The 27577-nt window shown below is 46.7% G+C and overlaps 8 non-coding genes and 44 pseudogenes across 8 annotated transcripts; 23 read left to right on the top strand and 29 right to left on the bottom strand.

Annotated features, from left to right (window-relative positions):
* Window positions 1–179: 179 nt before the first annotated feature.
* LOC148246078 (5S ribosomal RNA) lies at window positions 180–298 on the bottom strand (annotated as a pseudogene).
* Window positions 299–392: 94 nt separating this feature from the next.
* Window positions 393–511, top strand: LOC148246077 (5S ribosomal RNA; annotated as a pseudogene).
* A 561-nt stretch (window positions 512–1072) lies between these two features.
* Window positions 1073–1191, top strand: LOC148246076 (5S ribosomal RNA; annotated as a pseudogene).
* Window positions 1192–1753: 562 nt separating this feature from the next.
* LOC148246075 (5S ribosomal RNA) lies at window positions 1754–1872 on the top strand. Its single transcript, XR_015814810.1, has one exon. It is a non-coding gene; the product is annotated as a 5S ribosomal RNA (ribosomal RNA).
* A 559-nt stretch (window positions 1873–2431) lies between these two features.
* On the top strand, window positions 2432–2549 carry LOC148246074 (5S ribosomal RNA; annotated as a pseudogene).
* A 204-nt stretch (window positions 2550–2753) lies between these two features.
* On the top strand, window positions 2754–2872 carry LOC148246073 (5S ribosomal RNA; annotated as a pseudogene).
* Window positions 2873–3435: 563 nt separating this feature from the next.
* Window positions 3436–3554, top strand: LOC148246072 (5S ribosomal RNA; annotated as a pseudogene).
* A 205-nt stretch (window positions 3555–3759) lies between these two features.
* LOC148246071 (5S ribosomal RNA) lies at window positions 3760–3878 on the top strand (annotated as a pseudogene).
* Window positions 3879–4440: 562 nt separating this feature from the next.
* LOC148246070 (5S ribosomal RNA) lies at window positions 4441–4559 on the top strand (annotated as a pseudogene).
* A 204-nt stretch (window positions 4560–4763) lies between these two features.
* Window positions 4764–4882, top strand: LOC148246069 (5S ribosomal RNA; annotated as a pseudogene).
* Window positions 4883–5445: 563 nt separating this feature from the next.
* LOC148246068 (5S ribosomal RNA) lies at window positions 5446–5564 on the top strand (annotated as a pseudogene).
* A 204-nt stretch (window positions 5565–5768) lies between these two features.
* On the top strand, window positions 5769–5887 carry LOC148246067 (5S ribosomal RNA; annotated as a pseudogene).
* A 209-nt stretch (window positions 5888–6096) lies between these two features.
* On the top strand, window positions 6097–6215 carry LOC148246066 (5S ribosomal RNA; annotated as a pseudogene).
* A 562-nt stretch (window positions 6216–6777) lies between these two features.
* On the top strand, window positions 6778–6896 carry LOC148246065 (5S ribosomal RNA; annotated as a pseudogene).
* A 560-nt stretch (window positions 6897–7456) lies between these two features.
* LOC148246064 (5S ribosomal RNA) lies at window positions 7457–7575 on the top strand (annotated as a pseudogene).
* Window positions 7576–7784: 209 nt separating this feature from the next.
* LOC148246063 (5S ribosomal RNA) lies at window positions 7785–7903 on the top strand (annotated as a pseudogene).
* Window positions 7904–8465: 562 nt separating this feature from the next.
* On the top strand, window positions 8466–8584 carry LOC148246062 (5S ribosomal RNA; annotated as a pseudogene).
* Window positions 8585–8780: 196 nt separating this feature from the next.
* On the top strand, window positions 8781–8899 carry LOC148246061 (5S ribosomal RNA; annotated as a pseudogene).
* Window positions 8900–9106: 207 nt separating this feature from the next.
* Window positions 9107–9225, top strand: LOC148246060 (5S ribosomal RNA; annotated as a pseudogene).
* A 204-nt stretch (window positions 9226–9429) lies between these two features.
* On the top strand, window positions 9430–9548 carry LOC148246059 (5S ribosomal RNA; annotated as a pseudogene).
* A 209-nt stretch (window positions 9549–9757) lies between these two features.
* On the top strand, window positions 9758–9876 carry LOC148246058 (5S ribosomal RNA; annotated as a pseudogene).
* A 235-nt stretch (window positions 9877–10111) lies between these two features.
* Window positions 10112–10230, top strand: LOC148246057 (5S ribosomal RNA). Its single transcript, XR_015815586.1, has one exon. It is a non-coding gene; the product is annotated as a 5S ribosomal RNA (ribosomal RNA).
* Window positions 10231–10790: 560 nt separating this feature from the next.
* On the top strand, window positions 10791–10909 carry LOC148246056 (5S ribosomal RNA; annotated as a pseudogene).
* Window positions 10910–10915: 6 nt separating this feature from the next.
* LOC148246055 (5S ribosomal RNA) lies at window positions 10916–11034 on the top strand (annotated as a pseudogene).
* Window positions 11035–11488: 454 nt separating this feature from the next.
* On the bottom strand, window positions 11489–11607 carry LOC148246054 (5S ribosomal RNA; annotated as a pseudogene).
* Window positions 11608–11811: 204 nt separating this feature from the next.
* LOC148246053 (5S ribosomal RNA) lies at window positions 11812–11929 on the bottom strand (annotated as a pseudogene).
* A 563-nt stretch (window positions 11930–12492) lies between these two features.
* LOC148246052 (5S ribosomal RNA) lies at window positions 12493–12611 on the bottom strand (annotated as a pseudogene).
* Window positions 12612–12820: 209 nt separating this feature from the next.
* Window positions 12821–12939, bottom strand: LOC148246051 (5S ribosomal RNA; annotated as a pseudogene).
* An 885-nt stretch (window positions 12940–13824) lies between these two features.
* LOC148246050 (5S ribosomal RNA) lies at window positions 13825–13943 on the bottom strand (annotated as a pseudogene).
* An 879-nt stretch (window positions 13944–14822) lies between these two features.
* LOC148246049 (5S ribosomal RNA) lies at window positions 14823–14941 on the bottom strand. Its single transcript, XR_015815631.1, has one exon. It is a non-coding gene; the product is annotated as a 5S ribosomal RNA (ribosomal RNA).
* A 561-nt stretch (window positions 14942–15502) lies between these two features.
* LOC148246048 (5S ribosomal RNA) lies at window positions 15503–15621 on the bottom strand (annotated as a pseudogene).
* Window positions 15622–15826: 205 nt separating this feature from the next.
* On the bottom strand, window positions 15827–15944 carry LOC148246047 (5S ribosomal RNA; annotated as a pseudogene).
* A 559-nt stretch (window positions 15945–16503) lies between these two features.
* Window positions 16504–16622, bottom strand: LOC148246046 (5S ribosomal RNA; annotated as a pseudogene).
* A 206-nt stretch (window positions 16623–16828) lies between these two features.
* LOC148246045 (5S ribosomal RNA) lies at window positions 16829–16947 on the bottom strand (annotated as a pseudogene).
* Window positions 16948–17153: 206 nt separating this feature from the next.
* On the bottom strand, window positions 17154–17272 carry LOC148246044 (5S ribosomal RNA). The gene has a single exon (XR_015815362.1). It is a non-coding gene; the product is annotated as a 5S ribosomal RNA (ribosomal RNA).
* An 878-nt stretch (window positions 17273–18150) lies between these two features.
* On the bottom strand, window positions 18151–18269 carry LOC148246043 (5S ribosomal RNA; annotated as a pseudogene).
* Window positions 18270–18829: 560 nt separating this feature from the next.
* Window positions 18830–18948, bottom strand: LOC148246042 (5S ribosomal RNA; annotated as a pseudogene).
* Window positions 18949–19482: 534 nt separating this feature from the next.
* LOC148246041 (5S ribosomal RNA) lies at window positions 19483–19601 on the bottom strand. Its single transcript, XR_015814562.1, has one exon. It is a non-coding gene; the product is annotated as a 5S ribosomal RNA (ribosomal RNA).
* Window positions 19602–19807: 206 nt separating this feature from the next.
* LOC148246040 (5S ribosomal RNA) lies at window positions 19808–19926 on the bottom strand. Its single transcript, XR_015814502.1, has one exon. It is a non-coding gene; the product is annotated as a 5S ribosomal RNA (ribosomal RNA).
* A 566-nt stretch (window positions 19927–20492) lies between these two features.
* Window positions 20493–20611, bottom strand: LOC148246039 (5S ribosomal RNA; annotated as a pseudogene).
* A 203-nt stretch (window positions 20612–20814) lies between these two features.
* On the bottom strand, window positions 20815–20932 carry LOC148246038 (5S ribosomal RNA; annotated as a pseudogene).
* Window positions 20933–21491: 559 nt separating this feature from the next.
* LOC148246037 (5S ribosomal RNA) lies at window positions 21492–21610 on the bottom strand (annotated as a pseudogene).
* Window positions 21611–21815: 205 nt separating this feature from the next.
* On the bottom strand, window positions 21816–21934 carry LOC148246036 (5S ribosomal RNA; annotated as a pseudogene).
* A 209-nt stretch (window positions 21935–22143) lies between these two features.
* On the bottom strand, window positions 22144–22262 carry LOC148246035 (5S ribosomal RNA; annotated as a pseudogene).
* Window positions 22263–22466: 204 nt separating this feature from the next.
* Window positions 22467–22584, bottom strand: LOC148246034 (5S ribosomal RNA; annotated as a pseudogene).
* A 950-nt stretch (window positions 22585–23534) lies between these two features.
* On the bottom strand, window positions 23535–23653 carry LOC148246033 (5S ribosomal RNA; annotated as a pseudogene).
* Window positions 23654–23859: 206 nt separating this feature from the next.
* LOC148246032 (5S ribosomal RNA) lies at window positions 23860–23978 on the bottom strand (annotated as a pseudogene).
* Window positions 23979–24217: 239 nt separating this feature from the next.
* LOC148246031 (5S ribosomal RNA) lies at window positions 24218–24336 on the bottom strand (annotated as a pseudogene).
* Window positions 24337–24545: 209 nt separating this feature from the next.
* LOC148246030 (5S ribosomal RNA) lies at window positions 24546–24664 on the bottom strand (annotated as a pseudogene).
* A 561-nt stretch (window positions 24665–25225) lies between these two features.
* Window positions 25226–25343, bottom strand: LOC148246029 (5S ribosomal RNA; annotated as a pseudogene).
* Window positions 25344–26617: 1274 nt separating this feature from the next.
* LOC148246028 (5S ribosomal RNA) lies at window positions 26618–26736 on the bottom strand. Its single transcript, XR_015815620.1, has one exon. It is a non-coding gene; the product is annotated as a 5S ribosomal RNA (ribosomal RNA).
* A 206-nt stretch (window positions 26737–26942) lies between these two features.
* Window positions 26943–27061, bottom strand: LOC148246027 (5S ribosomal RNA). The gene has a single exon (XR_015816036.1). It is a non-coding gene; the product is annotated as a 5S ribosomal RNA (ribosomal RNA).
* Window positions 27062–27577: the final 516 nt, after the last annotated feature.

The raw sequence follows: 27577 nt of genomic DNA, 5'->3' as shown, positions 1-27577 counted from the left end.
CACTCCTTCTCCTTCCCTCCCCCTCCTATCAATTGTTTCCTTGTGCGTTCACACTGCACCTCTCCTTCTCGTTCTAATATCGATTAAAATGGCCCTGCTTCTTGACTCACATTTGCGTATAAACCAGCGGACCCTAGTTCCAGTCGCGCGTAACGTCGAACGACCCGTCTGAAAATAAATTGGTGCGACACGAGGACTTCCCAGGAGGTCACCCATCCGAGTACTACTCTCTCCCAAGCACACTTAACTGCGGAGTTCTGATGGGATCCGGTGCATTAATGCTGGTATGATCACACCTGTTTAATTTTGCGCTGCAAATACATATATTGGTGCAACACGGGAGGGGGGATGGAAGGAGAAAAAGTGTATGTATCTGTAGTGCAGAATGAAACATGAGGGATCATACCAGCACTAATGCACCGGATCCCATCAGAACTCCGCAGTTAAGTGTGCTTGGGCGAGAGTAGTACTCGGATGGGTGACCTCTTGGGAAGTCCTCCTGTCGCACCAATTTTTTTTCAGACGGGTCGTTCGACGTTACGCGCGTCTGGAGCTAGGGTCCGCTAGTTTATACGCAAATGTGAGTCAAGAAGCAGGGGCATTTTAATCGATATTAGAACGAGAAGGAGAGATGCAGAGTGCACGCAAAAGGAAACAAATGATGGGAGGGGGGATGGAGGGAGAAAAAGTGTATGTATTTGCAGCGCAGAACGAAACATGAGCAATCATACCAGCACCAATGCAACGGATTCTATCAGAACTCCGCAAGTTAAGGGTGCTTGGGCGAGAGTAGCACTAGGATGGGTGACCTCCTGCGAAGTCCTTATATTTCACCCATTTTCTTAGGAAGTCCTCGTGTTGCATCCATTTTTTTGCAGATGATTCTTTCGACGATACGCGCGACTGGAACTGTGGTCATCAGGTTTATTCGCAATTGTGAGTCATGGCACTATAGCATTTTACTTGATATTAGAACGAGCACGGTAGGTGCAGTGCGCACGCACAAGGAAACAAATGACGGCAGGGGGAAGAAAGGAGAAGGAGTTTATGTATTTGCAGCGCAAAATTAAACAGGTGCGATTATACCAGCACTAATGCATCGGATCACGTCAGAACTCTGGAGTTAAGTGTGCTTGGGCGAGAGTAGTACTGGGATGGGTGACCTCCTCGGAAGTCCTCGTGTCGCACTAATTTTTTTTTCAGACGGCTCGTTCCACATTACGCACGACTGGAACTAGGGTCCACTGGTTTATACGCAAATGTGAGTCAAGAAGCAGGGGCATTTTAATCGATATTAGAACGAGAAGGAGAGATGCAGAGTGCACGCAAAAGGAAACAAATGACGGGAGGGGGGATGGAGGGAGAAAAAGTGTATGTATTTGCAGCGCATAATGAAACATGAGCAATCATAGCAGCACCAATGCAACGGATTCTATCAGAACTCTGCATGTTAAGGGTGCTTGGGCGAGAGTAGCTCTAGGATGGGTGACCTCCTTCGAAGTCCTTATATTTCACAAATTTTCTTAGGAAGTCCTCTTGTTGCACCCATTTTTTTGCAGATGATTCTTTCGACAATACGCGCGACTGGAACTATGGTCCTCAGGTTTATTCGCAAATGTGAGTCACGGCACCATAGCATTTTACTTAATATTAGAACGAGCACGGGAGGTGCAGTGCGCACGCACAAGAAAACAAATGACGGGAGGGGGAAGAAAGGAGAAAGAGTTTATGTATTTGCAGCGCAGAATTAAAATGGTGCGATCATACCAGCACTAATGCACCGGATCCCATCAGAATTCCGCAGTTAAGTGTGCTTGGGCGAGAGTAGTACTCGGGTGGGTGACCTCCTGGGAAGTCCTTGTGTCGCACAAATTTATTTTCAGATGGGTCGTTCGACGTTACGCGCGACTTGAACTAGGGTCCGCTGGTTTATACGCAAATGTGAATCAAGAAGCAGGGGCATTTTAATCGATATTAGAACGAGAAGGAGAGGTGCAGTGTGAACGCACAAGGAAACAATTGATGGGAGGGGGAGGGAAGGAGAAGGAGTGTATGTATTTTCAGCACGAAATGAAACAGGTGCGATCATAACATCACTAATGTAACGGATTCTATCAGAACTCCGTAGGTAAGGGTGCTTGGGCGAGAGTAGTACTAGCATGGGTTACCTCCTGCGAAGTCCTTATATTTCACCCATTTTCTTGTGAAGTTCTCGTGTTGCACCCATTTTTTTGCAGATGATTTTTTCGACGTTACGCGCGACTTGAATTATGGTCCTCAGGTCTATTCGCAAATGTGAGTCACGGCACCGTAGTATTTTACTTGTTATTAGAACGAGCACGGGAGGTGCAGTACGCACGCACAAGGAAACAAATGACGGGAGGGGGAAGAAAGGAGACGGAATTTATGTATTTGCAGCGTAAAATTAAACGGGTTCGATCATACCAGCACTAATGCACTGGATCCCATCAGAATTCGCAGTTAAGTGTGCTTGTGCGAGAGTAGTACTCGGATGGGTGACCTCTTGGGAAGTCCGTGTGTTGCACCAATTTTTTTTCAGACGGGTCGTTCGACGTTACGCGGGACTTGAACTATGGTCCGCTGGTTTATACGCAAATGTGAGTCAAGAATAAGGGGTATTTGAATCGATATTAGAACGACAAGGAGAGGTGCAGTGTGAACGCATAAGGAAACAAATGATGGGAGGGGGAGAGGGAAGAAGGAGTGTATGTATTTTAAGCACGAAATTAAACAGGTGCGGTCACACCAGAACAAATGCACCGGATCCCATCAGAACGCCGCAGTTAAGTGTGCTTTGGCGAAAGTAGTACAATGATGGGTTACCTCCTGGGAAGTTCTTGTGTTGCACCCTTTTTCTTTTTTTCAGATGTGCCGTTCGACGTTATGCGCGACTTTAATTATGGTCCACAGATTTATTCGCAAATGTGAGTCACGGCGCCGTGGCATTTTACTAGATATTTGAACGAGAACGAGAGGTGCAGTGCGCACGCACAAGGAAATAAATGACGGGAGGGGGAAGAAAGGAGAAGGAATGTATGTATTTTCAGCACGAAATGAAACAGGTGCGATCGTATCTGCACTAATGCAACGGATTCTATCAAAACTCCGTAGGTAAGGGTGCTTGGGCGAGAGTAGTACTAGCATGGGTTACCTCTTGCGAAGTCCTTATATTTCACCCATTTTCTTGTGAAGTCCTCGTGTTGCACCCATTTTTTTGGAGATGATTCTTTCGACGTTACACGCGACTTGAATTATGGTCCTCAGGTTTATTCGCAAATGTGAGTCACGGCGCTGTAGCATTTTACTTGATATTAGAACGAGAATGGGAGGTGCAGTGCGCACGCACAAGGAAACAAATGACGGGAGGGGGAAGAAAGGAGAATGAGTTTATGTATTTACAGCGCAAAATTAAACAGGTGCGATCATACCAGCACTAATGCACCGGATCCCGTCAGAACTCCGCAGTGAAGTCTGCTTGGGCGAGATTAGTACTCGGATGGGTGATCTCCTGGGAAGTCCTCGTGTCGCACCAATTTTTTTTCAAACGGGTCGTTCGACGTTACGCGCGTCTGGAACTAGGGTCCGGTGGTTTATATGCAAATGTGAGTCAAGAAGCAGGGGCATTTTAATCGATATTAGAACGAGAACGAGAGGTGCAGTGTGAACGCACAAGGAAACAAATGACGGGAGGGGGAAGAAATGAGAATGAGTGTATGTATTTGCAGCACGAAATTAAACAGGTGCGATCATACCAGCACTAAAGCTCCGGATCCCATCAGAACTCCGCAGTTAAGTGTGGTTGGGCGAGAGTAGTACTCGGATGGGTCAGCACTTGAGAAGCCCTCGTGTTGCACCTATTTTTTTTTCGGATGGGTTGTTCAAAGTTACGCGCGAATGGAATTATAAAGCGCTGGTTCATTTGCAAAGGTGAGTCACGGTGCCGGGGCATATTACTTTATATTAGAATGAGAAAGAGAGATGCAGAGTGCACGCACAAGGAAACAAATGAAGGGAGGGGGGATGGAGGGAGAAAAAGTGTATGTATTTGCAGCGCAGAACGAAACATGAGCTATCATACCAGCACCAATGCAACGGGTTCTATCAGAACTCCGCAAGTTAAGAGTTCTTGGGCGAGAGTAGCACTAGGATGGGTGACCTCCTGCGAAGTCCTTATATTTCACCCATTTTCTTAGGAAGTCCTCGTGTTGCACCCATTTTTTTGTAGATGATTCTTTCGACGATACGCGCGACTTGAATTATGGTCCTCAGGTTTATTCGCAAATGTGAGTCACGGCACCGTAGTATTTTACTTGATATTAGAACGAGCACGGGAGGTGCAGTGCGCACGCACAAGGAAACAAATGACGGGATGGGGAAGAAAGGAGAAGGAGTTTATGTATTTGCAGTGCGAAATTAAACGGGTGCGATCATACCAGTACTAATGCACTAGATCTTATCAGAACTCAACAGTTAAGTGTGCTTGGGCGAGAATAGTACTCGGATGGGTGACCTCCTGGGAAGTCCTCGTGTCGCACCAATTTTTTTTCAGACTTGTCATTCGACGTTACGCGCGACTGGAACTAGGGTCTGCTGGTTTATACGCAAATGTGAGTCAAGAATCAGGGGCATTTTAATCGATATTAGAACGAGAAGGAGAGGTGCAGTATGAACGCACAAGGAAACAAATGATGGGAGGGGGGGAGGGAAGAAGGAGTGTATGTATTTTCAGCACGAAATTAAACAGGTGCGGTCACACCAGCACAAATGCACCGGATCCCATCAGAACTCCGCAGTTAAGTGTGCTTTGGCGAAAGTAGTACAATGATGGGTTACCTCATGGGAAGTTCTCGTGTTGCACCCTTTTTCTTTTTTTCAGATGTGCCGCTCAACGTTACGCGCGACTTTAATTACGGTCCGCAGATTTATTCGCAAATGTGAGCCACGGCGCCGTGACATTTTACTTGATATTTGAACGAGAACGAGAGGTGCAGTGCGCACGCACAAGGAAACAAATGACGGGAGGGGGAAGAAAGGAGAAGGAGTGTATGTATTTGTAGCGCGAAATGAAACAGGTACGATCATACCTGCATTAATGCAACGGATTCTATCAGAACTCCGTAGGTAAGGGTGTTTGGGCGAGAGTAGTACTAGCATGGGTTACCTCCTGCGAAGTCCTTATATTTCACCCATTTTCTTGTGAAGTCCTCGTGTTGCACCCATTTTTTTGCAGATGATTCTTTCGACGTTACGCGCGACTTGAATTATGGTCCTTAGGTTTATTCGCAAATGTGAGTCACGGCGCTGTAGCGTTTTACTTGATATTAGAACGAGAACGGGAGGTGAAGTGCGCACGCACAAGGAAACAGATGACGGGAGGGGGAAGAAAGGGGAATGAGTTTATGTATTTGCAGTGCAAAATTAAAGAGGTGCGATCATACCAGCACTAATGCACCAGATCCCATCAGAACTCCGCAGTGAAGTGTGCTTGGGCGAGATTAGTACTCAGAGGGGTGACCTCTTGGGAAGTCTTCGTGTCGCACCAATTTTTTTTCAGACGGGTCGTTCGACGTTACGCGCGTCTGGAACTAGGGTCCGCTGGTTTATACGCAAATGTGAGTCAAGAAGTAGGGGCATTTTAATCGATATTAGAACGAGAATGAGAGGTGAAGTGTGAACGCACAAGGAAACAAATGATGGGAGGGGGGAAGGGAAGAAGGAGTGTATGTATTTTCAGCACGAAATTAAACAGGTGCGGTCACACCAGCACAAATGCACCGGATCCCATCAGAACTCCGCAGTTAAGTGTGCTTTGGCGAAAGTAGTACAATGATGGGTTACCTCCTGGGAAGTTCTCGTGTTGCACCCATTTTCTTTTTTTCAGATGTGCCATTCGACGTTACGCGCGACTTTAATTATGGTCCGCAGATTTATTCGCAAATGTGAGTCACGGCGCCGTGACATTTTACTTGATATTTGAGCGGGAACGAAAGGTGCAGTGCGCACGCACAAGGAAACAAATGACGGGAGGGGGAAGAAAGGAGAAGGAGTTTATGTATTTGCAGTGCGAAATTAAACAGGTGTAATCATATCAGCACTAATGCACCAGATCCCATCAGAACTCCGCAGTTAAGTGTGCTTGGGCGAGAGTAGTACTCGGATGGGTTACCTCTTGGGAAGTCCTCGTGTCGCACTAATTTCTTTTTCAGATGGGTCGTTCGACGTTACTCGCGACTGGAACAAGGGTCCATTGGTTTATACGCAAATGTGAGTCAAGAAGCAGGGGCATTTTAATCGATATTAGAACGAGAAAGAGAGATGCAGAGTGCACGCATAAGGAAACAAATGACGGGAGGGGGGATGGAGGGAGAAAAAGTATATGTATTTGCAGCGCAGAATGAAACATGAGCAATCATACCAACACCAGTGCAACGGATTCTATCAGAACTCCGCAAGTTAAGGGTGCTTGGGCGAGAGTAGCACTAGGATGGGTGACCTCCTGCGAAGTCCTTATATTTCACCAATTTTCTTAGGAAGTCCTGGTGTTGCACCCATTTTTTTGCAGATGATTCTTTCGACGATATGCGCGACTTGAATTATGGTCCTCAGGTTTATTCGCAAATGTTAGTCACGGCACCGTAGCATTTTACTTGATATTAGAACGAGCACGGGAGGTGCAGTGCGCACGCACAAGGAAACAAATGACGGGAGGGGGAAGAAAGGAGAAGGAGTATATGTATTTGAAGCGCAAAATTAAACGGGTGCGATCATACCAGCATTAATGCACCGGATCCCATCAGAACTCCGCAGTTAAGTGTGCTTTGGCGAGAGTAGTACTCGGATTGGTGACCTCCTGGGAAGTCTTCGTGTCGCACCAATTTTTTTTCAGACGGGTCGTTCGACGTTACGCGCGACTGGAACTAGGGTCCGCTGGTTTATACGCAAATGTGAGTCAAGAAGCAGGGGCATTTAAATCTATATTGGAACGAGAAGGAGAGGTGCAGTGTGAACGCACAAGGAAACAATTGATGGGAGGGGGAGGGAAGGAGAAGGAGTGTATGTATTTTCAGCACGAAATGAAACCGGTACGATCTTACCAGCACTAATGCAACGGATTCTATCAGAACTCCGTAGGTAAGGGTGGTTGGGCGAGAGTAGTACTAGCATGGGTTACCTCCTGCGAAGTACTTATATTTCAACCATTTTCTTCTGAAGTCCTCGTGTTGCACCCATTTTTTTTGGAGACGATTCTTTCGACGTTACGCGCGACTTGAATTATGGTCCTTAGGTTTATTCGCAAATGTGAGTCACGGCGCCATGGCATTTTACTTGATATTAGAACGAAAACGGGAGGTGCAGTGCGCACGCACAAGGAAACAAATGACGGGAGGGGAAAGAAAGGGGAATGAGTGTATGTATTTGCAGCGCGAAATTAAACAAGTGCGATCATACAAGCACAAATGCACCAGATCCCATCAGAACTCCGCAGTTAAGTGTGCTTTGGCGAAAGTAGTACAATGATGGGTTACCTCGTGGGAACTTCTCGTGTTGCACCCATTTTCTTTTTTTCAGATGTGCCGTTCGACGTTACGCGCGACTTTAATTTTGGTTCGCAGATTTATTCGCAAATGTGAGTCACGGCGCTTTTGCATTTTACTTGATATTTAAACGAGAACGAGAGGTGCAGAGTGCACGCAGAAGGAAACAAATGACGGGAGGGGGAAGAAAGGAGAAGGAGTTTATGTATTTGCAGCGAAAAATTAAACAGGTTTGATCATACCAGCAATAATTCACCGGATCTCATCAGAACTCCGCAGTTAAGTGTGCTTGGGCGAGAGTAGTACTCGGATGGGTGACCTCTTGGGAAGTCCTCGTGCCGCGCTAATTTTTTTTTCAGACGGGTCGTTCGACGTTACGCACGAATAGAACTAGGGTCCACTGGTTTATACGCAAATATGAGTCAAGAAGCAGGGGCATTTTAATCGATATTAAGACGAGAAAGAGAGATGCAGAGTGCACGCACAAGGAAACAAATGACGGGAGGGGGGATGGAGGGAGAAAAAGTGTATGTATTTGCAGCGCAGAACGAAACAGGAGCAATCATACCAGCACCAATGCAACGGATTATATCAGAACTCCGCAAGTTAAGCGTGCTTGGGCGAGAATAGCACTAGGATGGGTGACTTCCTGCGAAGTCCTTATATTTCACCCATTTTCTTAGGAAGTCCTCGTGTTGTACCTATTTTTTTGTAGATGATTCTTTCGACGATACGCGCGACTTGAATTATGGTCCACAGGTTTATTCGCAAATGTGAGTCACGGCACCGTAGCATTTTACTTGACATTAGAACGAGCACGGGAGGTGCAGTGCGCACGCACAAGGAAACAAATGACGGGAGGGGGAAGAAAGGAGAAGGACTTTATGTATTTGCAGTGCAAAATTAAACGGGTGCGATCATACCAGCACTAATGCACCGGATCCCATCAGAACTCCGCAGTTAAGTGAGTTTGGGCGAGAGTAGTACTCGGATGGGTGACCTCCTGGGAAGTCCTCGTGTCACACCAATTTTTTTTCAAACGGGTCGTTCGACGTTACGCGCGACTGGAACTAGGGTCCGCTGGTTTATACATAAATGTGAGTCAAGAATCAGGGGCATTTTAATCGATATTAGAACGAGAAAGAGAGGTGCAGTGTAAACGCACAAGGAAACAAATGATGGGAGGGAAGAAGGAGTGTATGTATTTTCAGCACGAAATTAAACAGGTGCGGTCACACCAGCACAAAAGCACCGGATCCCATCAGAACTCCGCAGTTAAGTGTGCTTTCCCGAAAGTAGTACAATGATGGGTTACCTCCTGGGAAGTTCTCGTGTTGCACCCATTTTTTTTTTCAGATGTGCCGTTCGACGTTACGCGCGACTTGAATTATGGTCCTCAGGTTTATTCGCAAATGTGAGTCACGGCGCCGTGGCATTTTACTTGATATTAGAACGGGAACAGGAGGTGCAGTGCGCACGCACAAGGAAACAAATGACGGGAGAGGGAAGAAAGGGGAATGAGTTTATGTATTTGCAGCGCGAAATAAAATAGTTGCGATCATACCAGCACTAATGCACCGAATCCCATTAGAACTCCGCAGTGAAGTGTGCTCGGGCGAGATTAGTACTCGGATGGGTGACCTCCTGGGAAGTCCTCGTGTCGCACAAGTTTTTTTTCAGATGGGTCGTTCGAAGTTACCCGCGTCTGGAATTAGGGTCCGCTGGTTTATCCGCAAATGTGAGTCAAGAAGCAGGGGCATTTTAATCGATATTAGAACAAGAATGAGAGGTGAAGTGTGAACGCACAAGGAAACAAATGATGGGAGGGGGGGAGGGAAGAAGGAGTGTATGTATTTTTAGCACGAAATTAAACAGGTGCGGTCACACCAGCACAAATGCACCGGATCCCATCAGAACTCCGCAGTTAAGTGTGCTTTGGCGAAAGTAGTACAATGATGGGTTACCTCCTGGGATGTTCTCGTGTTGCACCCATTTTCTTTTTTTCAGATGTGCCGTTCAACGTTGCGCGCGACTTTAATTATGGTCCGCAGATTTATTCGCAAATGTGAGTCACGGCGCCGTGACATTTTACTTGATATTTGAGCGGGAACGAAAGGTGCAGTGCGCACGCACAAGGAAACAAATGACGGGAGGGGGAAGAAAGGAGAAGGAGTTTATGTATTTGCAGCTTGAAATTAAACAGGTGCGATCATACCAGCACTAATGCACCGGATCCCATCAGAACTCCGCAGTTAAGTGTGCTTGGGCGATAGTAGTACTCGGATGGGTGACCTCCAGCGAAGTTCTTATATTTCACCCATTTTCTTAGGAAGTCCTCGTGTTGCACCCATTTTTTTGCAGATTATTCTTTCGACGATACGCGCGACTTGAATTATGGTCCTCAGATTTATTCGCAAATGTGAGTCATGGCACCGTAGCATTTTACTTGATATTAGAACGAGCACGGTTGGTGCAGTGCGCACGCACAAGGAAACAAATGACGGGAGGGGGAAGAAAGGAGAAGGAGTTTATGTATTTGCAGCGCGAAATTAAACGGGTGCGATCATACCAGCACTAATGCACCGGATCCCCTCAGAACTCCGCAGTTAAGTGTGCTTGGGCGCGAGTAGTACTCGGATGGGTGATCTCCTGGGAAGTCCTCGTGTCGCACCAATTTTTTTTCAGACGGGTCGTTCAACGTTACGCGCGACTGGAACTTGGGTCCGCTTGTTTATACGCAAATGTGAGTCAAGAAGCAGGGGCATTTTTAATCGATATTAGAACGAGAAGGAGAGATGCAGTGTGAACGCACAAGGAAACAATTGATGGGAGGGGGAGGGAACGAGAAGGAGTGTATGTATTTTCAGCACGAAATGAAACAGGTGCAATCATACCAGCACTAATGCAACGGATTCTATCAGAACTCCGTAGGTAAAGGTGCTTGGGCGAGAGTAGTACTAGCATGGGTTACCTCATGCGAAGTCCTTATATTTCACCCATTTTCTTGTGAAGTCCTCGTGTTGCACCCATTTTTTTGCAGATGATTCTTTCGACGTTACGCGCGACTTGTATTATGGTCCTCAGGTTTGTTTGCAAATGTGAGTCATGGCGCTGTAGCATTTTACTTGATATTAGAACGAGAACGGGAGGTGCAGTGCGCACGCACAAGGAAACAAATGATGGGAGGGGGTAGAAAGGGGAATGAGTTTATGTATTTGCAGCGCAAGATTAAACAGGTGCGATCATACCAGCACTAATGCACCGAATCCCATCAGAACTCCGCTGTTAAGCGTGCTTGGGCGAGATTAGTACTCGATTGGGTGACCTCCTGGGAAGTCCTCGTGTCGCACAAATTAAACAGGTGCGATCTTACCAGCACTAAAGCCCCGGATCCCATCAGAACTCCGCAGTTAAGTTTGCTTGGGCGAGAGTAGTACTCGGATGGGTGACCAATTGGGAAGCCCTCGTGTTGCACCTATTTTTTTTCGGATGGGTTTTTCGACGTTACGCGCGAATGGAATTATAAACCGCTGGTTCATTTGCAAAGGTGAGTCACGGTGCAGGGGCATATTACTTGATATTAGAATGAGAAAGAGAGATGCAGAGTGCACGCACAAGGAAACAAATGACGGGAGAAGGGATGGAAGGAGAAAGAGTGTGTATTTGCAGTGCAGAATGAAACATGAGGGATCATACCAGCACTAATGCAACAGATTCTATCAGAACTCCGCAGTTAAGGGTGCTTGGGCGAGAGTAGTACTCGGATGGGTGACCACTTCGAAAGTCCTCGTGTTGCACCCATTTTCTTGGGAGTTCCTCGTGTTGCACCCATCTTTTTGTAGATGATTCTTTCGACGTTACACGCGACTTGATTTTTGGTCCGCAGGTTTATTCGCGCGTAACATCGAACGACACATCTGAAAAAAAGAAAATGGGTGCAACATGAGAACTTCCCAGGAGGTAACCCATCATTGTACTACTTTCGCCAAAGCACACTTAACTGTAGAGTTCTGATGGGATCCGGTGCATTTGTGCTGGTGTGACCGCACCTGTTTAATTTCGTGCTGAAAATACATACACTCCTTGTTCCCTCCCCCCCTCCAATCATTTGTTTCCTTGTGCGTTCACACTGTATCTCTCATTCTCGTTTTAATATCGATTAAAATGCCCCTGATTCTTGACTCACATTTGCATATAAACCAACAGACCATAGTTCCAATCGCGCGTAACGTCGAACGACCCATCTGAAAAAAAATTGTTGCAATACGAGGACTTCCCAAGAGGTCACCCATCCGAGTACTACTCTCGCCCAAGCACGCTTAACTGCAGAGTTCTGATGGGATCCAGTGCATTAGTGCTGGTATGATGCCACTTATTTAATTTTGCGCTTCAAATACATACACTCCCTCTCTTTTCTTCCTCCTCTCGTCATTTGTTTCCTTTTGCGTGCGCACTGCACCTCCCGTACTCGTTCCAATATCAAGTAAAATGCCACGGCACCGTGACTCACATTTGCGAATAAACCTGAGGACAATAATTCAAGTCGCGCGTATCGTTGAAAGAATCATCTGCAAAAAAATGGGTGCAACACGAGGACTTCCTAAGAAAATGGGTGAAATATAAGGACTTCACAGGAAGTCACCCATCCTAGTGCTACTCTCGCCCAAGCACCCTTAACTTGCGGAGTTCTGATAGAATCCGTTGCATTGGTGCTGGTATGATTGCTCATGTTTCATTCTGCGCTGCAAATACGTACATTTTTTCTCCCTCCATCCCCCCTCCCGTCATTTGTTTCGTTGTGCGTGCACTCTGCATCCCTCTTTCTCGTTCTAATATCGATTAAAATGCCCCTGCTTCTTGACGCACATTTGCGTATCAACCAGTGGACCCAAGTTGCAATCGCACGTAACGTCGAACGACCCGTCTGAAAAAAAAATTAGTACGACACGAGGACTTCCCAAGAGGTCACCCATCCGAGTACTACTCTCGCCCAAGCAAACTTAACTGCGGAGTTCTGATGGGATCCGGTGCATTAGTGATGGTATGATCGCACCTGTTTAATTTCGCGCTGCAAATACATAAACTCCTTCTCCTTTCTTCCCCCTCCCGTCATTTGTTTCCTTGTGCGTGCGCACTGCACCTCTCGTTCTCGTTCAAATATCAGGTAAAATGCCACGGCGCCGTGACTAACTTTTGCGAATAAATCTGCGGACCATAATTAAAGTCGCGCGTAACGTCGAATGGCACATCCGAAAAAAAGAAAATGGGTGCAACACGAGAACCTCCCAAGAGGTAACCCATCTTTGTACTACTATCGCCCAAGTACACTTAACTGCGGAGTTTTGATGGGATCCGGTGCATTTGTGCTGGTGTGACCGCACCTGTTTAATTTCGTGCTGAAAATACATACACTCCTTCTTCCCTACCCCCCTCCCAACATTTGTTTCCTTGTGCGTTCACACTGCACCTCTCCTTCTCGTTCTAATATCGATTAAAATGCCCCTGATTCTTGACTCACATTTGCGTATAAACCAGCGGACCATAGTTCCAGTCGCGCGTAACGTTGAACGACCCATCTAAAAAAAATTGTTGCGATACGAGGACTTCCCAAGAGGTCACCCATCCGAGTACTACTCTCGCCAAAGCATACTTAACTGCAGAGTTCTGATAGGATCCAGTGCATTAGTGCTGGTATGATGCCACTTGTTTAATTTTGCGCTGCAAATACATAAACTCCTTCTCCTTTCTTTCCCCTCTCGTCATTTGTTTCCTTGTGCGTGAGCACTGCACCTCCCGTTCTCGTTCTAATATCAAGTAAAATGCTACAGCGCCGTGACTCACATTTGCGAATAAACCTGAGGACCATAATACAAGTCGCGCGTAACGTCGAAAGAATCATCTGCAAAAAAATGGGTGCAACACGAGGACTTCACAAGAAAATTGGTCAAATATAAGGACTTCGCAGGAGGTAACCCATGCTAGTACTACTCTCGCCCAAGCACCCTTACCTACGGAGTTCTGATAGAATCCGTTGCATTAGTGCTGGTATGATCGCACCTGTTTCATTTCGCGCTGCAAATACATACACTCCTTCTCCTTTCTTCCCCCTCCCGTCATTTGTTTCCTTGTGCGTGCGCACTGCACCTCTCGTTCTCGTTCAAATATCAAGTCAAATACCACGGCGCCGTGACTCACATTTGCGAATAGATCTGCGGACCATAATTAAAGTTGCGCGTAACGTCGAACGGCACATCTGAAAAGAAGAAAATGGGTGCAACACGAGAACTTCCCAGGAGGTAACCCATCATTGTACTACTTTCGCCACAACACACTTAACTGCAGAGTTCTGATGGGATCCAGTGCATTTGTGCCAGTGTGACCGCACCTGTTTAATTTCGTGCCGAAAATACATACACTCCTTCTTCCCTTCCCCCTCCCATCATTTGTTTCCTTGTGCGTTCACACTGCACCTCTCCTTCTCGTTCTAATATCGATTAAAATGCCCCTGATTCTTGACTCACATTTGCGTATAAACCGGACCATAGTTTCAGTCGCGCGTAACGTCGAACGACCCATCTGAAAAAAAATTGTCGTGATACGAGGACTTTCCAAGAGGTCACCCATCCGAGTATTACTCTCGCCCAAGTACACTTAACTGCAGAGTTCTGATGGGATCCAGTGCATTAGTGCGGGTATGATGCCACTTGTTTAATTTTTCGCTTCAAATACATACACTCTTTCTCTTTTCTTCCTCCTCTCGTCATTTGTTTCCTTGTGCGTGCGCACTGCACCTCCCGTACTCCTTCTAATATCAAGTAAAATGCCACGGCCTCGTCACTCACATTTGCGAATAAACCTGCGGACCATAAATCAAGTCGCCCGTAACGTCGAAAGAATCATCTGCAAAAAGATGGGTGCAACACGAGGACCTCCCAAGAAAATGGGTGAAATATAAGGACTTCGCAGGAGGTCACCCATCTGAGTACTTTTCTCGCTCAAGCACCCTTAACTGCGGAATTCTGATAGAATCCGTTGCATTAGTGCTGGTATGATCCCTCATGTTTAATTCCGTACTGCAAATACATACATTCTTTCTCATTCCATCCCCCCTCCCGTCATTTGTTTTCTTGTGCGTGCACTCTGCATCTCTTTTTCTCGTTCTAATATCAAGTAATATGCCCCGGCACCGTGACTCACCTTTGTAAATGAACCAGCGGTTTATAATTCCATTCATGCGTAACGTCCAACAACCCATCTGAAAAAAAATAGGTGCAACACGAGGGCTTCCCAGGTGGTCACCCATCCGAGTACTACCCTCGCCCAAGCACACTTAACTGCGGAGTTCTGATGGGATCCGGAGCTTTAGTGCTGGTATGATCGCACCTGTTTAATTTTCCGCTGTAAATACATACACTCCTTCTCCTTTCTTCCCCCTCCCGTCATTTGTTTCCTTGTGCGTTCACACTTCACCTCTCATTCTCGTTCTAATAGCGATTAAAATGCCCCTACTTCTTGACTCACATTTGCGTATAAACCAGCGGACCCTAGTTCCAGACGAGTGTAACGTCGAAAGAATCATCTCCAAAAAGATGGGTGCAACACGAGGACCTCCCAAGAAATTGGGTGAAATATAAGGACTTCGCAGGAGGTCACCCATCCGAGTACTTTTCTCGCCCAAGCACCCTTAACTGCGGAGTTCTGATAGAATCCGTTGCATTAGTGCTGGTATGATCCCTCATGTATCATTCTGCACTGCAAATACATACACTCTTTCTCCTCCCATACTCCCTCCCGTCATTTGTTTCCTTTTGCGTGCACTCTGCATCTCTCTTTCTCGTTCTAATATCAAGTAATATGCCCCGGTACCGTGACTCACCTTTGCAAATGAACCTGCGATTTATAATTCCATTCACGCGTAACGTCGAACAACCCATCCGAAAAAAAAATAGGTCCAACACGAGGGCTTCCCAGGTGGACACCCATCCGAGTACTACTCTCGCCCAAGCACACTTAACTGCGGAGTTCTGATGGGATCCGGAGCTTTAGTGCTGGTATGATCGCACCTGTTTAATTTCGCGCTGCAAATACATACACTCCTTCTCCTTTCTTCCCCCTCCCGTCATTTGTTTCCATGTGCGTTCACACTTTACCTCTCATTCTCGTTCTAATTTCGATTAAAATGCCCCTGCTTCTCGACTCACATTTGCGTATAAACCAGCGGACCCTAGTTCCAGACACGCGTAACGTCGAACGACCCGTCTGAAAAAAAATTGGTGCGACACGAGGACTTCCCAGGAGGTCAACCATCCGAGTACTAATCTCGCCAAACACACTTAACTGCGGAGCTCTGATGGGATCCGGGGCTTTAGTGCTGGTATGATCGCACCTGTTTAGTTTCGCGCTGCAAATACATACACTCCTTCTCCTTTCTTCCCCCTCCTGTCATTTGTTTCCTTGTGCGTTCACACTTCACCTCTCATTCTCGTTCGAATATCGATTAAAATGCCCCTGCTTCTTGACTCACATTTGCGTAAAAACCAGCGGACCCTAGTTCCAGACGAGCGTAACGTCGAACGACCCGTCTGAAAAAAAATTGGTGCGACACGAGGACTTCACAAGAAAATGGGTGAAATATAAGCACTTCGCAGGAGGTAACCCATGCTAGTACTACTCTCGCCCAAGCACCCTTACCTACGGAGTTCTGATAGAATCTGTTGCATTAGTGCTGGTATGATCGCACCTGTTTCATTTCGTGCTGAAAATACATACACTCATTCTCCTTCCCTCCCCCTCCCATAATTTGTTTCCTTGTGCGTTCACACTGCACCTCTCCTTCTCGTTCTAATATCGATTAAAATGCCCCTTCTTTTTGACTCACATTTGCGTATAAACCAGCGGACCCTAGTTCAAGTCGCGCGTAACGTCGAACGACCCGTCTGAAAAAAAATTATTGCGACACGAGGACTTCCCAGGAGGTCACCCATCCGAGTACCACTCTCGCCCAAGCACACTTAACTGCGGAATTTTGATGGGATCCGGTGCATTAGTGCTGGTATGATCGCACCTGTTTAATTTCGCGCTGCAAATACATACACTGCTTCTCTTTTCTTCCCCCTCCCGTCATTTGTTTCCTTGTGCGTGCGCACTGCACCTCTCGTTCTCGTATAAATATCAAGTAAAATGCCACGGCGCAGTGACTCACATTTTCAAATAAATCTGCGGACTATAATTAAAGTCACGCGTAACGTCGAATGGCACATCTGAAAAAAAAATTGGTGCAACACGAGAACTTCCCAGAAGGTAACCCATCCTTATACTACTTTCGCCAAAGCACACTTAACTGCGGAGTTCTGATGGGATCCGAAGTATTTGTGCTGGTGTGATAGCACCTGTTTAATTTCGTGCTGAAAATAAAAACACTCCTTCTCCTTCCCTCCCCCCTCCCAACATTTGTTTCCTTGTGCGTTCACACTGCACCTCTTTTTCTCGTTCTAATATCGATTAATATGCCCCTGATTCTTGACTCACATTTGCGTATAAACAAGTGGACCATAGTTCCAGTTGCGCGTAACGTCGAACGACCCGTCTGAAAAAAAATTATTGCGACACGAGGACTTCCCAGGAGGTCACCCATCCGAGTACCACTCTCGCCCAAGCACACTTAACTGCGGAGTTCTGATGGGATCCGGTGCATTAGTGCTGGTATGATCGCACCTGTTTAATTTCGCGCTGCAAATATATACACTCCTTCTCTTTTCTTCCCCCTCCCGTCATTTGTTTCCTTGTGCGTGCGCACTGCACCTCCCGTACTCGTTCTAATATCAAGTATAATGCCACGGCGCCGTGACTCACATTTGCGAATAAACCTGCGGACCATAAATCAAGTCGCGCGTAACGTCGAAAGAATCATCTGCAAAAAGATGGGTGCAACACGAAGACCTCCCAAGAAAATGGGTGAAATATAAGGACTTTGCAGGAGGTCACCCATCCGAGTACTTTTCTCGCCCAAGCACCCTTAACTGCGGAGTTCTGATAGAATCCATTGCATTAGTGCTGGTATGATCCCTCATGTTTCATTCTGCACTGCAAATACACACACTCTTTCTCCTCCCATCCCCCCTCCCGTCATTTATTTCCTTGTGCGTGCACTCTGCATCTCTTTTTCTCATTCTAATATCAAGTAATATGCCCCGGCACCGTGACTCACCTTTGCAAATGAACCAGCGGTTTATAATTCCATTCGCGCGTAACGTCGAACAACCCATCCGAAAAAAAATAGGTGCAACACTAGGGCTTCCCAAGTTGTCACACATCCTGCGCTCGCCCAAGCACAATTAACTGCGGAGTTCTGATGGGATCCGGAGCTTTAGTGCTGGTAAGATCGCACCTGTTTAATTTTGCGCAGCAAATACATACACTCCTTCTCCTTTCTTCCCCCTCCCGTCATTTGTTTCCTTGTGCGTTCACACTTCACCTCTCATTTTCGTTCTAATATCGATTAAAATGCCCCTGCTTCTTGACTCACATTTGCGTATAAACCAGCGGACCCTAGTTCCAGACGCGCGTAACGTCGAAAGACCCGTCTGAAAAAAAATTGTTGCGACACGAGGACTTCCTAGGAGGTCACCCATCCGAGTACTACTCTCGCCCAAGCACACTTGACTGCGGAGGTCTGATGGGATCCGGTGCATTAGTGATGGTATGATCGCACCTGTTTAATTTTGCGCTGCAAATACATACACTCCTTCTCTTTTCTTCCCCCTCCCGTCATTTGTTTCCTTGTGCGTGCGCACTACACCTCCCGTACCCGTTCTAATATCAAGTAAAATGCCACGGCGCCGTGACTCACATTTGGGAATAAACTTGCGGACCATAAATCAAGTCGCGCGTAACGTCGAAAGAATCATCTGCAAAAAGATGGGTGCAACACGAGGACCTCCCAAGAAAATGGGTGAAATATAAGGACTTCGCAGGAGGTCACCCATCCGAGTACTTTTCTCGCCCAAGCACCCTTAACTGCGGAGTTCTGATAGAATCCGTTGCATTAGTGCTGGTATGATCCCTCATGTTTCATTCTGCACTGCAAATACATACACTCTTTCTCCTCTCATCCCCCCTCCCGTCATTTGTTTCCTTGTGCGTGCACTCTGCATCTCTCTTTCTCGTTCTAATATCAAGTAATATGCCCCGGCACCGTGACTCACCTTTGAAAATGAACCAGCGGTTTATAATTACAGTCGTGCGTAACGTCGAACAACCCATCCGAAAAACAATAGCTGCAACACGAGGGCTTCCCAGGTGGTCACCGATCCGAGTACTACTCTCCCCCAAGCACACTTAACTGCGGAGTTCTGATGGGATCCGGGGCTGTAGTGCTGGTATGATAGCACCTATTTAATTTCGCGCTGCAAATACATACACTCCTTCTCCTTTCTTCCCCCCCCCCTCCTTTGTTTCCTTGTGCGTGCGCACTGCACCTCTCGTTCTCGTTCAAATATCAAGAAAAATGCCACGGCGCCGTGACCCACATTTGCGAATAAATCTGCGGACCATAATTAAAGTCGCGTGTAACGTCGAATGGCACATCTGAAAAAAAGAAAATGGGTGCAACACGAGAACTTCCAAGGAGGTAACCCATCATTGTACTACTTTCACCAAAGCTCACTTAACTGCGGAGTTCTGATGGGATCCGGTGCATTAGTGCTGGTCTGATCCCTCATGTGTCATTCCACACTGCAAATACATACATTCTTTCTCATTCCATCCCCCCTCCCGTCATTTGTTTTCTTGTGCGTGCACTCTGCATCTCTCTTTCTCGTTCTAATATCAAGTAATATGCCCCAGCACCGTGACTCACCTTTGCAAATGAACCAGCGGTTTATAATTCCATTCGCGCGTAACGTCGAACAACCCATCCGAAAAAAAATAGGTGCAACACGAGGGCTTCCCAGGTGGTCACCCATCCGAGTACTACCCTCGCCCAAGCACACTTAACTGCAGAGTTCTGATAGGATCCGGAGCTTTAGTGCTGGTATGATCGCACCTGTTTAATTTTCTGCTGTAAATACATACACTCCTTCTCCTTTCTTCCCCCTCCCGTCATTTGTTTCCTTGTGCGTTCACACTTCACCTCTCATTCTCATTCTAATAGCGATTAAAATGCCCCTGCTTCTTGACTCACATTTGCGTATAAACCAGCGGACCCTAGTTCCAGACGCGCGTAACGTCGAACGACCCATCTGAAAAAAAAATTAGTGCGACACGAGGACTTCCCGTGAGGTCACCCATCCGAGTACTAATCTCGCCCAAGCACACTTAACTGCGGAGTTCTGATGGGATCCGGTGCATTAGTGCTGGTATGATCGCACAGGTTTAATTTTGCGCTGCAAATACATAAACTCCGTCTCCTTTCTTCCCCCTCCCGTCATTTGTTTCCTTGTGCGTGCGCACTGCACCTCTCGTTCTCGTTCAAATATCAAGTAAAATGCCACGGTGCCGTGACTCACATTTGCAAATAAATTTGTGGACCATAATTAAAGTCGCGCGTAGCGTCGAACGACACATCTGAAAAAAAAAAATGGGTGCATCACGAGGACTTCACAAGAAAATGGGTGAAATATAAGGACTTCGCAGGAGATAACCCACGCTAGTACTACTCTCGCCCAAGCACCCTTACCTACGGAGTTTTGATAGAATCTGATGCATTAGTGCTGGTATGATCGCACCTGTTTCATTTTGTGCTGAAAATACATACACTCCTTCTCCTTCCCTCCCCCTCCCATCAATTGTTTCCTTGTGCGTTCACACTGCACCTCTCCTTCTCGTTCAAATATCAAGTAAAATGCCACGACGCCGTGCCTCACACTTGCGAATAAATCTGCGGACCATAATTATACTCGCGCGTAACGTCGAACGGCACATCTGAAAAAAAGAAAATGGGTGTAACACGAGAACCTCCCAGGAGGTAACCCATCTTTGTACTACTTTCGCCAAAGCACACTTAACTGCGGAGTTCTGATGGGATCCGGTGCATTTGTGCTGGTGTGACCGCACCTGTTTAATTTCGTGCGGAAAATACATACACTCCTTCTTCCCTCCCCCCTCCCATCATTTGTTTCCTTGTGCGTTCACACTGCACCTTTCCTTCTCATTCTAATATCGATGAAAATGCCCCTGATTCTTGACTCACATTTGCGTATAAACCAGCGGACCATAGTTCCAGTCGCGCGTAACGTCGAACGACCCATCTAAAAAAAAATTGTTGCGATACGAGAACTTCCCAAGAGGTCACCCATCCGAGAACTACTCTCGCCCAAGCACACTTAACTGCAGAGTTCTGATGGGATCAAGTGCATTAGTGCTGGTATGATGCCACTTGTTTAATTTTGCGCTTCAAATACACACACTCCTTCTCTTTTGTTCCTCATCCCGTCATTTGTTTCCTTGTCGTGCGCACTGCACCTCCCGTACTCGTTCTAATATCAAGTAAATGCCACGGCGCCGTGACTCACCTTTGCAAATGAACTAGCGGTTTATAATGCCATTCGCGCGTAACGTCGAAAGAATCATCTCCAAAAAGATGGGTGCAACACGAGGACCTCCCAAGAAAATGGGTGAAATATAAGGACTTCGCAGGAGGTCACCCATCCGAGTACTTTTCTTGCCCAAGCACCCTTAACTGCGGAGTTCTGATAGAATCCGTTGCATTAGTGCTGGTATGATCCCTCATGTTTCATTCTGCACTGCAAATACATACACTCTTTCTTCTTCCATCCCCCGTCCCGTCATTTGTTTCCTTGTGCGTGCGCACTGCACCTCTCGTTCTCGTTCAAATATCAAGTAAAATGCCACGGCGCCGTGACTCACCTTTACAAATAAACCAGCGGTTTATAATTCCATTCGCGCGTAACGTCGAACAACCTATCCGAAAAAAAATAGGTGCAACACGAGGGCTTCCCAAGTAGTCACCCATCCGAGTACTACTCTCGCCCAAGCACACTTAACAGCGGAGTTCTGATGGGATCCGGGGCTTTAGTGTTGGTATGATCGCACCTTTTTAAATTCGCGCTGCAAATACATACACTCCTTCTCCTTTCTTCCCCCTCCCGTCATTTGTTTCCTTGTGCATTCACACTTCACCTCTCATTCTCGTTCTAATATCGATTAAAATGTCCCTGCTTCTTGACTCACATTTGCGTATAAACCAGCGGACCCTAGTTCCAAACGCGCGTAACGTCGAAAGACCCGTCTCAAAAAAAATTGGTGCGACACGAGGATTTCCCAGGAGGTCACCCATCCGAGTACTAATCTCGCCCAAGCACACTTCACTGCGGAGTTCTGATGGCATCTGGTGCATTAGTGCTGGTATGATCGCACCTATTTAATTTCGCGCTGCAAATACATAAATTCCTTCTCCTTTCTTCCCCCTCCCGTCATTTGTTTCCTTGTGCGTGCGCACTGCACCTCTCGTTCCCGTTCAAATATCAAGTACAACGCCACGACGCCGTGACTCACATTTGCGAATCAATCTGCGGACCATAATTAAAGTCGCGCGTAACGTCGAATGGCGCATCTGAAAAAAAGAAAATGGGTGCAACACGAGAACTTCCCAGGAGGTAACCCATCATTGTACTACTTTCGCCAAAGCACACTTAACTGCGGAGTTCTGATGGGATCCGGTGCATTTGTGCTGGTGTGACCGCGCCTGTTTAATTTCGTGCTGAAAATACATTCACTCCTTCTTCCCTCCCCCCCTCCCATCATTTGTTTCCTTGTGCGTTCACACTGCACCTCTCCTTCTCGTTCTAACATCGATGAAAATGCCCCTGATTCTTGACTCACATTTGCGTATAAACCAGCAGACCATAGTTCCAGTCGCGAGTAACGTCGAACGACCCATCTGAAAAAAAATTGTTGCGATACGAGAACTTCCCAAGAGGTCACCCATCCGAGTACTACTCTCGCCCAAGCACACTTAACTGCAGAGTTCTGATGGGATCAAGTGCATTAGTGCTGGTATGATGCCACTTGTTTAATTTTGCGCTTCAAATACATACACTCCTTCTCTATTCTTCCTCCTCCCGTCATTTGTTTCCTTGTGCGTTCGCACTGCACCTCCCGTACTCGTTCTAATATTAAGTAAAATGCCACGGCGCCGTGACTCACCTTTGCAAATGAACCAGCGGTTTATAATTCTATTCGCGCGTAACGTCGAAAGAATCATCTGCAAAAAGATGGGTACAACACGAGGACCTCCCAAGAAAATGGGTGAAATATAAGGACTTCGCAGGAGGTCACCCATCCGAGTACTTTTCTCGCCCAAGCACCCTTAACTGCGGAGTTCTGATAGAATCCGTTGCATTAGTGCTGGTATGATCCCTCATGTTTCATTCTGCACTGCAAATACATACACTGTTTCTCCTCCCATCCCCCGTCCCGTCATTTGTTTCCTTGTGCGTGCGCACTGCACCTCTCGTTCTCGTTCAAATATCAAGTAAAATGCCACGGCGCCGTGACTCACATTTGCGAATAAACCTGCGGACCATAAATCAAGCCGCGCGTAACGTCGAAAGAATCATATGCAAAAAGATGGGTGCAACACGAGGACCTCCCAAGAAAATGGGTGAAATATAAGGACTTCGCAGGAGGTCATCCATCCGAGTACTTTTCTCGCCCAAGCACCCTTAACTGCGGAGTTCTGATAGAATCCGTTGCATTAGTGCTGGTATGATCCCTCATGTTTCATTCTGCACTGCAAATACATACACTCTTTCTCCTTCCATCCCCCCTCCCGTCATTTGTTTCCTTGTGCGTGCGCACTGCACCTCTCGTTCTCGTTCAAATATCAGGTAAAATGCCACAGCGTCGTGACTCACATTTGCGAATAAATCTTCGGACCATAATTAAAGTCGCGCGTAACGTCGAATGGCACATCTGAAAAAAAGAAAATGGGTGCATCACGAGGACTTCACAAGAAAATGGGTGAAATATAAGGGCTTCCCAGGAGGTAACCCATGCTAGTACTACTCTCGCCCAAGCACCCTTACCTGCGGAGTTCTGATGGGATCCGGAGCTTTAGTGCTGGTATGATCGCACCTGTTTAATTTTGCGCTTCAAATACATACACTCTTTCTCTTTTCTTCCCCCTCCCGTCATTTGTTTCCTTGTGTGTTCACACTGCACCTCCCGTACTTCTTCTAATATCAAGTAAAATGCCCCTTCTTCTTGACTCACATTTGCGTATAAACCAGCGGACCCTAGTTCCAGACGCGCGTAACGTCGAACGACCCGTCTGAAAAAAAAATTAGTGCGACACAAGGACTTCCCGTAAGGTCACCCATCTGAGTACTAATCTCGCCCAAGCACACTTAACTGCAGAGTTCTGATGGGATCCGGTGCATTAGTGCTGGTATGATCGCACCGGTTTAATTTCGCGCTGCAAATACATAAACTCCTTCTCCTTTCTTCCCCCTCCCGTCATTTGTTTCCTTGTGCGTGCGCACTACACCTCTCGTTCTCGTTCAAATATCAAGTAAAATGCCACGGCGCCGTGACTCACATTTGCGAATAAATTTGTGGACTATAATTAAAGTCGCGCGTAACGTCGAACGACACATCTGAAAAAAAGAAAATGGGTGCATCACGAGGACTTCACAAGAAAAAGGGTGAAATATAAGGACTTCGCAGGAGGTAACCCATGCTAGTACTACTCTCGCCCAAGCACCCTTACCTACGGAGTTCTGATAGAATCCGTTGCATTAGTGCTGGTATGATCGCACCTGTTTCATTTCGTGATGAAAATACATACACTCCTTCTCCTTCCCTCCCCCTCCCATCAATTGTTTCCTTATGCGTTCACACTGCACCTCTCTTTCTCGTTCAAATATCAAGTAAAATGCCACGGCGCCGTGACTCACATTTGCGAATAAATCTGCGGACCATAATTAAAGTCGCGCGTAACGTCGAACGGCACATCTGAAAAAAAGAAAATGGGTGTAACACTAGAACTTCCCAGGAGGTAACCCATCATTGTACTAGTTTCGCCAAAGCACACTTAACTGCGGAGTTCTGATGGGATCCGGTGCATTTGTGCTGGTATGATCGCACCCGTTTAATTCCGCGATGCAAATACATAAACTCCTTCTCCTTTCTTCCCCCTCCCGTCATTTGTTTCCTTGTGCGTGTGCACTGCACCTCCCGTGCTCGTTCTAAAATCAAGTAAAATGCTACGGTGCCGTGACTCACATTTGCGAATAAATCTGACGACCATAATTCAAGTCGCACGTATCGTCGAAAGAATCATCTACAAAAAAATGGGTGCAACACGAGAACTTCCTAAGAAAATTGGTGAAATATAAAGACTTTGCAGGAGGTCACCCATCCTACTGCTACTCTCGCCCAAGCACCCTTAACTTGCGGAGTTCTAATAGAATCCGTCGCATTGGTGCTGGTATGATTGCTCATGTTTCATTCTGCGCTGCAAATACATACACTTTTTCTCCCTCCATCCCCCCTCCTGTCATTTGTTTCCTTGTGCGTTCACACTTCACCTCTCCTTCTCGTTCTAATATCGATTAAAATGCCCCTAATTCTTGACTCACATTTGCGTATAAACCAGCGGACCATAGTTCCAGTCGCGCGTAACGACGAACGACCCATCTGAAAAAAAATTGTTGCGATACGAGGACTTCCCAAGAGGTCACCCATCCGAGTACTACACTCGCCCAAGCACACTTAACTGCAGAGTTCTGATGGGATCCAGTGCATTAGTGCTGGTATGATGCCACTTGTTTAATTTTGCGCTTTAAATACATACACTCCTTCTCTTTTCTTCCTCCTCCCATCATTTATTTCCTTGTGCGTGCGCACTGCACCTCCCGTACTCGTTCTAATATCAAGTAAAATGCCAAGGCGCCGTGACTCACATTTGCAAATAAACCTGCGGACCATAAATCAAGCAGCGCGTAACGTCGAAAGAATCATATGCAAAAAGATGGGTGCAACACGAGGACCTCCCAAGAAAATGGGTGAAATATAAGGACTTCGTAGGAGGTCACCCATCCGAGTACTTTTCTCGCCCAAGAACCCTTAACTGCGGAGTTCTGATAGAATCCGTTGCATTAGTGCTGGTATGATCCCTCATGTTTCATTCTGCACTGCAAATACATACACTCTTTCTCCTTCCATCCCCCCTTCCGTCATTTGTTTCCTTGTGCGTGCGCACTGCACCTTTCGTTCTCGTTCAAATATCAGGTAAAATGCCACGGCGCCGTGACTCTCATTTGCGAATAAATCTTCGGACCATAATTAAAGTCGCGCATAACGTTGAATGGCACATCTGAAAAAAAGAAAATGGGTGCATCACGAGGACTTCACAAGAAAATGGGTGAAATATAAGGACTTCGCAGGAGGTAACCCATGCTAGTACTACTCTCGCCCAAGCACCCTTACCTACGGAGTTCTGATTGGATCCAGTGCATTAGTGCGGGTATGATGCCACTTGTTTAATTTTGCGCTTCAAATACATACACTCTTTCTCTTTTTTTCCTCCTCCCGTCATTTGTTTCCTTGTGCGTGCGCACTGCACCTCCCGTACTTCTTCTAATATCAAGTAAAATGCCACGGCGCCGTGACTCAAATTTGCGAATAAACCTGCGGACCATAAATCAAGTCGCCCGTAACATCGAAAGAATCATCTGCAAAAAGATGGGTGCAACACGAGGATCTCCCAAGAAAATGGGTGAAATATAAGGACTTCGCAGGAGGTCACCCATCCGAGTACTTTTCTCGCCCAAGCACCCTTAACTACAGAGTTCTGATAGAATCCGTTGTATTAGTGCTGGTATGATCCCTCATGTTTCATTCCGCACTGCAAATACATACATTCTTTCTCATTCCATCCCATCTCCCGTCATTTGTTTTTTTGTGCGTGCACTCTGCATCTCTCTTTCTCGTTCTAATATCAAGTAATATGCCCCAGCACCGTGACTCACCTTTGCAAATGAACCAGCGGTTTATAATTCCATTCGCGCGTTACGTCGAACAACCCATCCGACAAAAAATAGGTGCAACACGAGGGCTTCCCAGGTGGTCACCCATCCGAGTACTACCCTCGCCCAAGCACACTTAACTGCGGAGTTCTGATGGGATCCGGAGCTTTAGTGCTGGTATGATCGCACCTGTTTAATTTTCTGCTGTAAATACATACACTCCTTCTCCTTTCTTCCCCCTCCCGTCATTTGTTTCCTTGTGCGTTCACACTTCGCCTCTCATTCTCGTTCTAATAGCGATTAAAATGCCCCTGCTTCTTGACTCACATTTGCGTATAAACCAGCGGACCCTAGTTCCAGACGCGCGTAACGTCGAACGACCCGTCTGAAAAAAAAATTAGTGCGACACGAGGACTTCCCGTGTGGTCACCCATCCGAGTACTAATCTCGCCCAAGCACACTTAACTGCGGAGTTCTGATGGGATCCGGTGCATTAGTGCTGGTATGATCGCACCGGTTTAATTTCGCGCTGCAAATACATAAACTCCTTCTCCTTTCTTCCCCCTCCCGTCATTTGTTTCCTTGTGCGTGCGCACTGCACCTCTCGTTCTCGTTCAAATATCAAGTAAAATGCCACGGCGCCGTGACTCACATTTGCGAATAAATTTGGGGACCATAATTAAAGTCGCGCGTAACGTCGAACGACACATCTGAAAAAAAGAAAATGGGTGCATCACGAGGACTTCACAAGAAAATGGGTGAAATATAAGGACTTCGCAGGAGGATACCCATGCTAGTACTACTCTCGCCCAAGCACCCTTAACTTGCGGAGTTCTAATAGAATCCGTCGCATTGGTGCTGGTATGATTGCTCATGTTTCATTCTGCGCCGCAAATACATACACTTTTTCTCCCTCCATCCCCTCTCCCGTCATTTGTTTCCTTGTGCGTGCACTATGCATATCTCCTTCTCGTTCTAATATCGATTAAAATGCCCCTGCTTCTTGACTCACATTTGCGTATGAAGCAGGGG

The sequence above is a fragment of the Carica papaya genome, chromosome 8, assembly GCF_054855325.1.
Source record: "Carica papaya isolate Zhongbai chromosome 8, ASM5485532v1, whole genome shotgun sequence".
Classification (NCBI taxonomy): Eukaryota; Viridiplantae; Streptophyta; class Magnoliopsida; order Brassicales; family Caricaceae; genus Carica; species Carica papaya.
The sequence above is the reverse complement of the archived record's forward strand: the minus strand, read 5'-3'. Positions and strand labels throughout refer to the sequence as shown.